General features: G+C 52.0%; 1 long non-coding RNA gene across 1 annotated transcript; it reads right to left on the reverse strand.

Moving 5' to 3' along the window:
- Positions 1–1,257: 1,257 nt before the first annotated feature.
- Positions 1,258–13,433, reverse strand: LOC125615904. Its single transcript, XR_007346505.1, has 3 exons — positions 13,236–13,433; positions 12,412–12,570; positions 1,258–1,909 (listed from the first exon to the last, which is right to left on the reverse strand). It is a non-coding gene; the product is annotated as an uncharacterized LOC125615904 (long non-coding RNA).
- Positions 13,434–14,135: the final 702 nt, after the last annotated feature.

The raw sequence follows: 14,135 nt of genomic DNA on the forward strand, positions 1-14,135 counted from the left end.
AGGTTACAGAGGCCTAGGTCTTAAGGCCATTGGGACCATGAAGTAGCTATGTGCATTCTGGAGGAGACTAGGTCCCCAAAACCTTGGTCAGAGAGTTGGTGGCAAGATGTGTAGAGAGTGAGGGGATGACCATGGGAATATCTGTGTGGAGTCCCCGAGGCTGGACCACACTAGACCTGTGCTTCTTCACAGTTCCAGCCCAGCCACAGAGAAACCTTAATCGGGAAGCTCAAAAACAGTCATGATTTACCTAAGAAAGATCTTTTAAAAGGTGAACATTCTCAACCTTGATTTAACGGCGAGAATCCTTGATCTGTCTGAACCTCTCATGGAAGTGGGCATCAAGCCAGCGCAGAGGGGCCCCTCAAGGCCCTGAAAACCCTGGTGCACAACTCTCTTCTTGCAGAGTCACGGCAATTGATCCAGCCCAGGTCGCACGTTAGAATCGTCTGGGGAGCTTTTTAAAAAGCACCGTTGCCAAGCTTTGCTTCGTCCCCAGAGAACCTGATTTAATTGGCCTGGGGTGGGGCCCAACACAGGTATCATTTAGAAGCTCCCTGAATGGCTCCACGGGCATGAGAACACTTACACAGAAGCACAAAAATAAAGGCCCCCAGATCTGGCCCTTCACAGAGCGCCTGCCCCGTTCATGGGCATATTGAGGGCAGGAACTGGGTCACCAGGACGTGGCAGGATTTCACAGGAGCCTTGCTGCTGAAAGGGAGGCACAGAGCCACTCTGGTCCTGCCTTTGGTCCAGGTCTAGTTTGGCAGACTAGAAGTGGGGCCCACCACAATAAGAGCCATCAGGACCATAAAGGGTTTGGGAGTAAAGAGGCTGGTCCGTTCCAAGGGCCAAGCAGGAGGTCAGTCACGCTAACTTTCTCCCTGGAAGGAGGGACAGTGTTGTCCCATGCCTGCCATCTCCACGGGCACTTCTGGAACCTCTCTAGATGTTCTACAGCTGCCCACCACAAGCAGAGCCAGCCCAGATCCCTCCAGAATCCCCAGGGAAGTGAGTGAGCGGACTTCTCACTTGTGGGGAGGAGCACCAATAACAGCTGCCCTGCTTCCAGCTCCTGGTGACCCCCGTGAGGTTACCAGGCTTTGCCTGCTGCTAAGGCCCAAGGCAGGCAAGAGTCAGACCCTCCCTGCAGGGGTTGCAAGCAGAGGCTGATGTGCATTCTGTACCCTGAGGCCCAACCCCATTTGTTTAGTCAGCATTTTTTGATTTGACCAAAAGACCTGATGAGAACAATTGGAGGAGGAAGAATTTATTTGGGGCTCACAGTTTCAGAGGTCTTATTCCATTCCTCGGGGCTCGAGGTGAGGCAGAACATCAAGGCAGAAAAGTGGGGTGGAGGGAAGCGGCTCAGGACATCCCACCAGGAAGCAGAGAGAGAGAGCTCTGCTCCACAAGGACAAAATATATACCCCAGAGGCTCACCCCTAGGGACCCACCTCCTCCAGCCACACCCCGCCTGCAGTCACCACCCAGTTCATCCCTACTGGGGATTAATGCACTGGCCAGGTCAAGGCCTTAATAACTCGATCATTTCACCTCTGAACCTTCTTTCTCTGCCTCACACAGGAGCTTTTAAAGAACACCTCACATCCACACCATAACATGGAAAGGATGGAGGAGGGATCGTCGCCATCGATCAGCGAGTTCCCACTAATGTCTGTAGGGAGCAGATGGGAAATCACACACTTGGCTCTCCCAGTGGACCCAGAACCTCAGGCCAGACACTCTGGAGCCTGGGGATAGAGGGGAGCAGTGTCTTAAAGGGAATGAAGAATGAGAAGACCCGGCGACCTCACTCTCAGAGCCTCTGCTCTAGGGTCCAGACTCGAGGCTATCCAAGGAGAACTGCCCGTGGTTCCATCAGTTTCCCCCTAGTGTCTTCTTGCTACTTTAAAAGAAAAACAAAAACAAATAAAAAATGTTGAAAAATCCACTAAACATGAGCTATTTTTATTTCTATTATCTTGACCTACTTTAAGTACCTCAAGTCCATTTTAATTTTGTGTCCTATGTGATGGCCAATGATGGCAGGTGTCCTCAGCACAATGCCTGATGCACTTGTGGTCAATTGTTCAGACTAAACTTCAATTTGCATGTGTTTCCTCGGTTATTGCAAAAAGAAAAAGAAAAGAAAAAACCCCGTTCTTCCATGCATCTGAAGCACGCAATGTGTAACACTGATCGTTTTAAATCACAGTGAATTGCCCAGCTTTGCACTTGAATAAAATCCGGGTACCATTTAGTTCACAAAGATAATTTTACTTCAAGATTGACAGCTACACCTCTCCTCTAAAGCAATCTTTCTCACCATCCTCCAACCCCATTTCTCTCTTATTGGCCTTCAAAAGCACAGGACTGCATTTAAAAATGATGAATCAAGAATAAAATTTAATGGAAATAGCTGCTGTATTAGGAAAATGCACAGGGAATCTTTGAAAACTGGAGAACATATATTATACATTCCTTTTGTAATATTAGAAAAGGACGGCTGTGCCTTGGAATGAGGCCGCATGGTGTCCCCTGTAGGAAGTGTCTCTGCAGGGCATGGGTCTCAGGCCTAACTGCTCTCAGTGGGCAGAGCAGGAGTCGTGCTCCTGGGCAGGAGTTGTGCTCAGCCAGGCAGGGCCCCTGCGGAGGACCGGAAGGCACCCCAACACACCACTTCTTCCATGACCCCATCATGTGACACAAAACTCAGGTTTTGTAGGCAACCTGTTAGATTGCATAGCAGAGACACATTCACAATTGCTCCTACCTGGCAATAAGAATAAAAAGGGAGACAAGATACGGGGTTGGAAATCCTTGGACAAGAATCTGGAGTAAATCCCCAGCCTTGGCCCCACAGAGACTGAGCAGCAGCTGGAGGCCCCAAGGTCCAAAGGAGGCCTGGGCACTGGGTGAGTGAAGGGAGGGCTTTAGGGGCAGCACTGGAGCTGGTGGATGGAATAAGCACACAGAAGGCACGGGAAGGAGTTTCCCTGAGGGGAGTTTTCACCTCTTGCCACTGATTCAATGCAAAGGAAGGATGGAGGAGCCCGCAGGCTGCTGATGGGGAGGTAAACGCCAGGATTTCTTTTTAAAGCATATGAACGTAGAAGCCTACGTTTTCTTTTCAAAACTCCCTCTACCAGCCAACTCCAGAGGAGCAGTGAGGAACCAATGATGAATTCAGCTGAGTGGCTCTGTTCACACTCCAGGGGACCAGGGACAGCATAAAGCACGAGACTTTCACTGTGTGCTCAGGGGAGATGAGTGACAGGAGGTGGCTCCTAGGAGGGGCACATCTGTGAATCCCGAGGAGTTCAGAGTGCAGGGAGGAGGAGGGCAGGCACCAGCAGAGGGTGATTCAGGGAGTGGCATGGGGAGCAGAGAGGCGGGGCGCTGGGGTCTGCTGCAGAGGCCCAGACAGCTTCCCTGCACAGGCAGCCAAGACGCATCTCCAAGGACCACAGGAGGTGAGGTCGACCAGGAAGAGCCCTGTGTGCAAAGCCCAGGGCTGGGGAAGGGTGAAAGGCTGGCAGGACCTGGGCTTGGGCCTGGCACACCTGGTGTGGGACTCCGTCTGCGTGTGGAGGCTCTGGTGCAGTGACGTGGTCCTGTTTTTAGATTCTATATTTTAGAACAACATGCCCAGTGGAGACAAACCAATGAGCAAAGTCACTGCAAAGCCATTCTGAATCCTTTGGGATGAGGAGGAGCTAAAGGGAGAGTGGGTCTAGCTGGGTTTAAAGGTCCGTGGGGTGCCCATGGACAGCTGCCTCATGTGTGGGTGGGCATGAGGTCTAAGCCCTGGAAAGGGGTCTTCCTGGAGGTGGAAATCCAGGGCTCATTCAAACTGAGGTGGTCATTGGAGCCATGGCTGAGCTCAAGCTGTTGAGGCAGCGTGGGATCTGGATGCTCAAGGTTCTGTGAAAGGACGGAAGCAGAGAAGTGCCGGCCACAGACACCCAGAGAAGGGATGGAGTCCCTGTGAGGGTGCGACCACCTGCACTGGCCTCCCAAGAACTGAACATAGTCCTGAGCAATGTCCCCTGGAGTACAGGGCCAGTGGCCTTCAGAAGGTCTGTGGCAAGGAGGTGGGGCAGTCCTGAGTGAGGGAAGGAGCCAGATTTCAGTGACTGAGATGGACAGGGAGCATGTGGAGACAGAATGACGGTGTAGGGACGGTGTAGGGACAGTGTCGGGCAGGCTGTGTGGATGCCCATCCTTCTATCCCTGGGCTGTGCCACTGCTGTCATTCTTCAAGGCCACAGATCACTTGTTCAGCAATCAGGACGTGGAGACTAACAAGGCAAAGAGCTTGTCCACTGCAGTGCCATAGAGGCATCTGGACAGGGACGTTAAAACACAAAGGGACAGACTCTAGATAGGGCAGTGTTAGCACAAGTTGTGACCTTGGGAAAAGCCAAAGTCCCCACTCTCATAGCACTGACCCCAGGTCATATCTACCCACAGGGCACAGCACAGCAGGGGGTCCAGGCTTGATAGAGGAGGAGGTTGCACTCCGGACTTGGATGCGGTGGGAAGAAAGGAAAGAAAGAAGGAAGGAAAAAAGGAAGGAAGGAAGGAAGGAAGAAATCCATTTTAACAGGATGAACAACGTCTCCAGGAGAAGGTGGCATCTGACTCAGTGCTTGAGCAGTAGACTGTCAAGGCTGATGGGACAGCAGAGACAGTCACCTCAGGCAGAGGCTGTAATATTTTTAGCGAAGTGTTAAGAAGAAACTTCTGGAAACACTGTCTTATTACCACACGTCTTAACGTAAAGGAGTGAACATAAAGAGTGAATGTGGGGCTGGTGCGGCACACACCTATAAGCCCAGTGGCTCTGGAGGCTGAGGCAGGAGGATGGCAATTTCAAAGCCAGCCTCAGCAAAAGGGAGGCACTAAGCAACTCAGTGAGATCCTGTCTCTAAATAAAAAGTTCAAAATAGGGTTAGGGATGTGGCTCAGTGCAATCCCTGGTAACACCCCCCCCCCCCCAAAAAAAAAAAAAGTGAATCTGGGGCAGAGTCAGACTTCCCAAAGCTACTTGGGTCAGGGCCTCCCGGATCACCAGATCCAAACTCCCTCCCTGCTCCAAGACACGGAGACAGCACTGACCTGTCCCCTGCTCCGTGTCAGGGCAGCACCTCCTGCCTGCCTTCATTCCAAGTGAGCACACGTGTGTGAGCGCTCCATGAAGCCATGTGTGTTCCTGTGCCTCTCCTCCAGCGCTTCTCGGGCAACCATGCCACACCAGCATCAGGGAGAGTAAAACAGGCACATTGGCCAACGTGGGCTGGAGATAATGGGGCGGGTCTGTAGAGTGTTCATGCTCAGGGGCCCTGTTGGTGGTTTTCTTGTGGAGATCACGTTTTCTCTCTTAAAAAGACCTTGGGCCTGGCTGTGCTTGTGAGGATGCTGTATTGCACAGAGAACACTGTACAAAGATGGGGCCTTGTTACAAATTATGAGAACATGGGGTTTAAGCAGAGTTGGATAAATTTTTTAAAATCACCTTGCAACTTTTTTGGGGGGGAGGAACCAGGGAGTGAACTCAGGGGCACTCGACCACTGAGCCACATCCCCAGCCTTATTTTGTAGTTTATTTAGAGACAGGGTCTCACTGAGTTGCTTGGCGTCTCGCCATTGCTGAGGCTGGCTTTGAACTGGAGATCCCCCTGTATCATCCCGGATCCCTGGGATTACAGGGGTGCCACCTCCCCCACGCACCTTGTAACTTTTAATTAAGGCAAGGGGGCTGAGTGTAAACAAACACATAGGTAGCATGGCTACAAAGTATCAGCAAAGCCCTGGTTTCAAAACTTGACAAACATTCTGCCCCTTGGAAGTCACAGTCCTGGTCTGAACTTCCAGTCCTGGTTCTGTTTCAAAGACACACAGTGAGCGGTGGTTTGGGAACACCTTCATGGCCACTTCCATGGCAAATAGAGCAGAGCTCACAGCAACAGCAGCCTCTAGGTTGGCCCGACGTCCAACTGGCCTGGGCATAATAGCGTATTTTCAGGCACATGCAAACTTGGCCTTTGTTCTTCAGGGCTATGAATCTGGCACTTTTCAAGCTCAATAATAAGCCTTTTTAAAAGCCCAAACTATAAGGAAATCCTGCATTCTGCAACCAGAGTGCATAGATGCTAAGTAAGGCCCAGCTACCACTGTCTGCTTGCCAGGGTACAAGCTGTTGCCTTGGGAGGAAGATGATTGACAGGGGCCACACTGCTGGGTGAGGTGATGGACTATGGAAACAGGATGAAGCAGGAAGGAAGTGCCCCAAGTGCTCCCATAAGGGCCAGCAGGGATCAAACTAGCACCTCCCTCCCAAGTGGATGGAGAACAAGAAGACACCAGGACCAGGGGAAAGCTTTCCGGAAAAACACGAGGGCGGAGGGAAAAAAGGCAGAATGATGTAATGCCAGCCAAAGGAACCAAGGAGAAGAGGGTGTGTGTTTATAAACATGTTCTGCGCAGGGGAGGAGGGTGGAAGAAAAAGAAAGTCACCCACCACAGAGCCGGGAGGGAACTAGGAGCTGAACAGCTTCAAGTGAGCTGAGCTTTTAAACGGCTTTTAAAAATTATCTTTCACAAGAAAAATAAAGATAAGGACAGTTGGGAAATAATGAAGACTCTGGCAATAAACTGTTGTTAAGAAGGGGTCAAGGGCATATTCAGAGTAACTGGAAATATGCAAATGAGAGGTCAAAACATCAGCAGCCAAAGACATTTGGTGAAACTAGCTGAAGAAGCTGCAGCATCAAGGAAAGACTTGTCTTTTCATACCCATCCAGAATACAGGGTGTAGTAAGAACAGGCATCCCAACATGGGTGGTGTCTGGCAGTAACAGTGCACATGGTAAATGCAATAATTGTTGCCACATCCGCACATGGTCTGGTCTTTACCTCTTCCACCAGTTACCATGTGATAGGACTGACTGAAGCAAGACAAGTTTAAAACTCATTTGGGAATGAAATGGAAACAAAATCCCAATTTAAAAAAAAGAAGAAAACTGAGGCACTGGGTAATCAAAATAATAATTGAAGATCAAATGCCAAGATGGGTGACTAAGTTATGACCCATTTTCTAGAATTCAGACATCTTAAAAGGAAAAAAACAAAAAAAGAAGGAAAGAGTAGACAACAGGCACAGAGGCTGCCAGGTCTCATGTCAGCCACAGCTTCTAGGCTTCCCGGCTTCCAGATAGACAACCTCCCGTTTCGGCTGGAATGGCTCTCACTGGGCACCATCTTGGAAGTAGACCTTGCCTGTGTTCATCATGCCATCACCATGGAACATTTTCCAGTCATTTTCTTACTCTGAGTTACCCTCAGCATTGCAATGGCACAGCTAAAACTCTGAACACCAAATAATTCTTTCAACTCTTAACCCAAACAAATTTCAAAGAACTCCCACCATCCTTTGCATTTTGCAAGAGGATCTGTGCCTGCCCCTTTGCACTGCCCAGAGCTGCCTCAGTCTGGGTATGTGCTCCAGAGCCAAGAGGAGTGAAGTCTTTTATTGGTTTCTGCAGGTTGGCTGGACCAAGGGGGAAATGCAAGTTTGGAGAATGTAAAGGGGAAGGAGGTAGACGGGGTAACACACAGCCCTACACACCTGTGTTTTGCTGAATCACCCATCCTGACGCAAGGCTATGCTATGCTCCCCATGGGTCTCAGTGTCCCCTTTAGCCCCTTCCCTTGCGAACTGAACAGTGCACCCAAGGTGTCTCTGCTGACATCTGTCACTCCCTTCTAGCCACCTGACCTGAGCCTGGTCAAGGTGGGTATTCAGTTCCACCCACTCTGCTCTTGCCAGTCGATCAATGCAAGCGGTAAAGAACATCCCGTGCAAAAGGACAGCCTCTGCTTGGCTGACTCAGCCCAGGACAGGAAGGCTGGGGGCATCTGGCATTTACTGAAGCCTTTGGTTGTTCCTTACAAAATATTAACTGGAAATGGACTGTGTTGGCCTGGTTCTAAGAAGGTCACCTGGGCTGGTTTTGAAAGGCAGAGGAACTGTCAACAAAGGGAAGCGATAAGCAGCGTCGTGTTTCTCTGAGCTAATGTGTCCAATTGTGTACCTCTGGGATCGGCTTTATATCTCTCTGCAGATCAGTGTGTTTTTATGGCGACCATCTCCATGGCAACCAGGTGTCCAGACGCTAAATGGATCTCAAGGCTATTCAGTCGCAGCCAGGGAGGGAAGCCCCTTTCCCTGCCTGTTCTTCCACATTGCGGATTGGCATGTGGGGCGGGAGACATGGGCCTTCCTCCCCAGGGCCCAGCTGGGCACAGGGACAACGTGAGGGGAGAGGGGCCTTTTCTTTATCAATTTTCCTAATAACCCAGCAAAAAGGGCAGAGTGGGCCAATGAAAGCTGCCTGCAACTAAATCGGAAGGTGTGACACACACCAGAGGGGCTGGAGAAATTTTTACATGGGAGGGAGAATCGTCCTGGAGATCCCGAGTTGGTGACCTGGTTCACAGCAAGAAGGGAGAAGAGATCTCAAAACAGAGCTGCTTAAGGAGACTGGGAGAGAAAGATGACAAGCCTGAGTCGTGGACACTGCATGGGCACAGAACTGAGGACGCAGTAGGGAGGCTGAGTCCCAGCCACGAAGACAATGTTCCCCCAGATTGTTCTGGCGGCCCAGGGAAGGTCCCCAGGGAGACTGTGGAGGAGGTGAGGTTGCAGGGGGAAGGAGGAGAGCCCCAGGAGCTCCATCCTCCTGAGGCAGCTCAAGACACTGAAGGCAGTTATTCCAGGGCCACATGGACCTGTCTCCAGGGTCAGCCTTGCAGGCACAGAGCCCAGCCCCCCAGAGCTTCAGCTGGTCCACCCTGATGGTGAGTGACAACTGCTTCTTTTGTTTTGAGTGATGCTCCGTGGGCCATCTGCACAAGCAGGGCATCCACAGCCACGCGGCAGGCCTACACAGGCAGGCAGAATGACCCTCCCCACCACAGTAATGCACAAAACGGAACAAAGCAACATGCACTTGAACCCCAAGAAGTTTTCTAGAGTAGCACATAAACAGGCTTCAAGTGGCCTTTCAGAGGGAAGTCCCTTCCTGGCCACAGCCTATCCAGGGCCTGATGGGGCTGCAGTGCGGAAGGGCACGTGATCACCCCACTGCCCCCACTCCAGGAGAGCAGTCTGAGATGAGTGGTGATTCTCTGGATCCCTGAAGCTAGGTGTGTCCTGGAGGCCACTGCCCTCCCCCAGGGTCAAGTCCATCAGAGCCAACATGTCTGGCGACAAAATGAAAGGAAACCACAGTCTCCATGAAGGAAGAACCAGTAGGAAGCATCTTTTCTTTCTCTTTCTTTAAAACACGAACAAGATCCTCAATATATTTGAGATTGCTGAGCAAACTCTTTTCAGGTCACCAACCAGCAGACCGTGGATGCAGAAACTGGTTTTTTGACTTTCCCTCCATCCTGACCCGAGACTGCAGGCTGGGCATGGGAGTATCTGCCTAGCTAGCCATTAGCAATTCACCAAAGTCCTGATCTCCACATGATAAGTTCAGTTCTCGGCACGTTATTAGAAAATCCTATTTCTAGTCTGTTATGAAACAGAGGTTTGATGTGCTGCCAGGTTTATGGGGAACTCTGGAAACAACGCTTGTGGCTCTGAGAAGCGGGCCGGGTGGGTGTTACATAAAGCTTTCTTAGCGACTCAGGTTTATCACTGAACGTGGGGCCACACTGGCAAAGCAACTGAGGTGACGCAAAACACGAGCCAGACCTCGATCCCCACTCGCTCTCTGGCCAGCCATCAAGCCAGAAGGACAGCTTTTAGCCCTGGGGACTGGCAGACCAGGGCTGGCTGCAGTAAGCCTGAGAATGTGCTCAGCTTGAAAGGCACCTTCACGCCGCGCTCACCAAGGCAGAGCGCTTGCCCCTCTGAGCCAGCTGCTGGTTGAAATTGGCTCAAACACAGCTTATTCCCCCTTCTTTGGTCCACTCCCAGTTCTTCTGGGCACCACAGTAATGAAGGGAGTCAGGTCACCTCTTGGAATCCCTGCGGGTGAAATGCATCTAATGGCCAGACCATATGTCTGGAGGAAATGGATATGAATCTGTCTTCTGGACTCTTGGATCCAAAATCATGCAGATTAGGATGGAATCCTTTTCTGGTGCTGGTTGCCAACTTCTGTGGGGTTTCTGAAAAGCCTGTGTCCAGTCAACTATTCTAAATCTCTCAGGGCTGAATTGGGGTTGGGAGGGGAGACTGGAAGAAGAAACTGCTCAAACATTCATTGGGAAGATGAAGATCAAGGCCAACCGCCTGTGGTGGTCAGCTTAGAGGGTTGGGCTGGGTTGGGGTAAGAGGTACGTGTCAAGCGGGTGGAGGAGAGCAGTTGGAGAAAAGAGGGTCCCATGGTGGATTGCCCGGGTCATTCTACCCGAGACCTAACACCTCTCTGTGAGACCTCTGGATGCAGGCTAAGTTCCCTGACCATCAAAGAAAGGGTCTTCCTTTCGTTTGGGAAGGAAGAGAATGGTTTTCTCAAATCCAGAGTGCTGTGTGCAGGAGAAGCAGTCACCCAGCTGCTGGGTCCCCTCCCTTACATGAATCAGATGGCCCCTCTCTGGAGTCTCTCTCTGTCCCTTCACTGTCCTTCTTGGCTGAAGAGGGGGTCGGGGCAAGGGCTACTTGTTTGCCTTAAAACCAGCAACCCTAAGACAGGTCCATGCCTTCAGAAGGTGAATTTCTACTTCAGGTGGTCTTCAAGAAGTTACCTGAAGTCCAGAAAAGGAATTGGTATTGAGATGTCTCTTAAAAGATGTCATTAAAAAGTAAAATGGAGACTTCCAAAGAAGGCACTGATGTCCCCAGCAAGGACAGTGGGGTCCTGTCATCGTCCCTGTACCAGTAGATGGTATTGTGCCTGTTTATAATAAGGGGCACCCTGTGCAAAGGCTCCACCCAGGATCCGGCCCCGCCCAGGTTGGGCGCCTGCCTGTAGACAGGAGCTCAGAAAGTCCGGCCCTGGAATGCAGTCCACAGCCGGCATGGCCCTGCTGAGCCCATTTCAGCTGAAATGAGATCAATACTACTCATTTTTCTCTTGCTGGCTCCCGGGTGATTCATGAATCTGAAAACTAGTTCATGAATCAGACTGTGGCAGGGTGGGGGGCCGGGCAGGGGCGGGACCGTTTGTGCAGTCGCAAACCCTGGTTCCTTTCATGCATCCATCCGGCCATGAGTTGCATAAGGCTCCTCGCCTGCCTGCTAGCTTGAACCAGGCTTTTCAGAAGCAGCTTTGAGCTTCCACTTGTTCACCTATTTTCCTTCTGGAAAGTGAGAGAAGGATACTGTACTGACTGTGTGATTGTATCTGGGTGGGTATTCTCAGGCCCTTTGTGTTTATTGCTGTGGGCAACTTTCCCTGACAAGGGCTGTGTGTGTGTGTGTGTGTGTGTGTGTGTGTGGTGTACGATGGTCTCTGTGTGCACATTGTATGTGTGTGTGCATGTATCTATGTTGATTTTGGGGTGCACATTTGTGTGTGGGGTGTGTATGTGTGTATGTGTGTGTGTGTGTGTGTGTGCGCGCGTGTGAATGAGCAATGTGTGACCGGCCTCGGGCCCTTTAACCCTGAACAGGAGCCAAGTTCATTTCTCTCTGCGGAGCTGCCTAAGGAAGCACGAGATGGGGCAGTTGGAAACCACATCCCTGTGAGTGCTGATTACAGCCGACTAAGGAAAATGAGATTTTTATCTCACAGGAATTCAGTTATAAAAATAAAATACAGCGTCTGGCTTGATTCAGCTAAATATACAAGCACCAGGGTGTTTTTAATTTAACAGAGAAGCTGGACAAGAAGAACGACCTAAAACATTGCATGGAGAGAGTGAGGGGCGAGGGGGCGGCCACAGGAAGTGAGTGTTGGTGGGGGAGGGCCAGGGGGAGGGAGGTGGAGCAGAGAAAAACCACCCTGCTGGCACATGAATGCAGCAGGGATGATGTCACTGGAGCAGTTGGAGCAGAGGGGAGAAAAACAACCCAGAGCTGTGCTAATCCCGTTTGCTGCCCTGAAGGGAATGGACGGCGGCCAAGGCAGGGAGTTCTGGGAAACCATATAAGGGTGCCAAACAAGCTTTGCCGCCAACATTAGGAACTGACAGCTTTGTTCTTTGTCACTTGGCTGCCCGCCAGAGGCCTCATTTCAGCTCTGCGGCATGATTACCCTGGACGGCCGCCAGCCCCGCGCTGAGAGCTCCTTTTCTTCTCCCTGAGCTTTCCGCCCCCCCCCTTTCCCTTTGCCAAACATGCAGTGGTTGCCATGGCAGTGGAAAGTAAAGTTTAAAAAAAAACACAACAGAGTGGAGAGGCACGCCTCAATCCAGATGTGCCACATGAGCAGAAAGGAGGTTAACCTCTTCTGGGCCTTCGGCGAGGGGGAGAGGCAGCCGCTGCCTGCTGGGGAGGTGACTCCAGGATAAACCGGGCTGAGCTGCGGGCGGTGCAGGGGGGGCTGGCTCCCAGGCCTTGTTTTCCTGCTCGCTCTCTTCCTGCGGCATGGTGGAGTGCGTAATCTGAAACGGAAAATGTCATGCTTTCCACTGGGAATGTGTCCACAGTGTTGAGAAAGCTCTAGAAGCCTAGGTCCATAAGCATTAAAGGCAGGAGGAAGGAAGGGAGGGGAGGGGTGGTCACGGTGCCCCCTGGCCACCAGGGTGAGCCCAGAGAGTAAGACCTGACCATGGTGGCCGTGACTGAGAGGGCTCTGGGCTGGGCAGGGTGGTGGAAGGAGAGGAGCAGCTGCCGACTGGCCCTCGGAGCCTGGAACCCGGGGACAGACATGTCCCTTTTCCCACTTGGAGGCGCACCCAGGGGTTTCACTTTACAAGGGGACTCTGAAGAGGCCAGTCTGCTATTTTTAATCAGGTTCATTTTTCACCTGATTGGAAAGTGGAACATCTCCTGGAGGTGACAAGTCGTGAAGAAGGCAAGTCTCCAGCAGATAGCTGGCTGGCTTCCTAGGCAGAGGGTACATAGAAGTGGAGCCTGGCGGCCAGCTCTCCCCCACTGCACAACCTGACACTCCTCGCCTCAGCAGGATTCCGGGAAAGGCCTTTTCTGCTTCTAAGAAGGGCTGACTGTGTGTCCTGGCCCTGCAGCTGGAGGGACTAGAAGGCTCCAGCAGGCACTGCCGTCGAGAGGCCTGGGACAGGGCCCTGCAAAGCACATTGGTTCTTACCTCAGCTGCACCCCAAGGGCCTCCTGTGCCTTTGCAGACCGTGCATGGGCGCCTCCCGAGTGCAGAGAGAGAAAAGAGCCCAGGAGGAAGGGCTCAAGGTCAGTAGGGAAGGGTTGGCAAACCCGAGACAAGCCCAGGGAGCCCAGCGCTGCCTCTTCCTGTTCCTCCCTGCTTTTACCGCAGGCCCAGGCTGCCCTTCTTGGGAGCAGGCCTGGCTGGGAGTCGGTAATTCAAGAGTTAACCAGCATGCTGTCTGGGCAGAGCAGTGTGGAGCAGCCCCCTGGGAAGTGTTGCACAGAGACCTGGTACCCAGACTCAGCCTGGCTGGGGGATCCTCTGGACCTGCATGTGCCCTGCTGTCACTCATACTGAGGACATGGCCAGACATCTGGAGTGAGAAAGGGAGGTGCACAGGGCACTGCAATTACCATGCAAACACAACGCCCAGCTTGGGTCCCCAGAAGATGGCAGAGCCTAGCAGCCGGGCAGAGTGGACCGGAGGCCAGAAAGAGACATACTTTATCCCAGGTGGGACAAACGGAGCCAAGGAAAATTGCCAGACAGACCTGGTCCAAAGACAAACTCAGACTCTTAAGAACGAGGGGAGGAAAGGAAGCCTGGGTTCAGGGCAGGACTGAGAGCTCCCACCTCCCTGTCCTGAGCTCCTGACTTGAAGCCAGGGAAAGGGATCCCACCTTGGGGACAAAGACAACTTCCTGGAGTCTACCAGAGCAGTGACCCAGAGCAAGGGAAGACTACTGGCCTTGAAGCTGACTGGCCCAGGCCTGGTCCAGGCACATCCCTGCACACTGAGCTGACTGGCTGCGAAGGCAATGCTGGTTATGTCCAGAAGGGACAGTGAGCCAGGCACGCCCCTGTGGCACACTGAGACCCTGCATA

Source organism: Marmota marmota, unplaced genomic scaffold, assembly GCF_001458135.2.
Source record: "Marmota marmota marmota unplaced genomic scaffold, marMar, whole genome shotgun sequence".
Taxonomy (NCBI): Eukaryota; Metazoa; Chordata; class Mammalia; order Rodentia; family Sciuridae; genus Marmota; species Marmota marmota.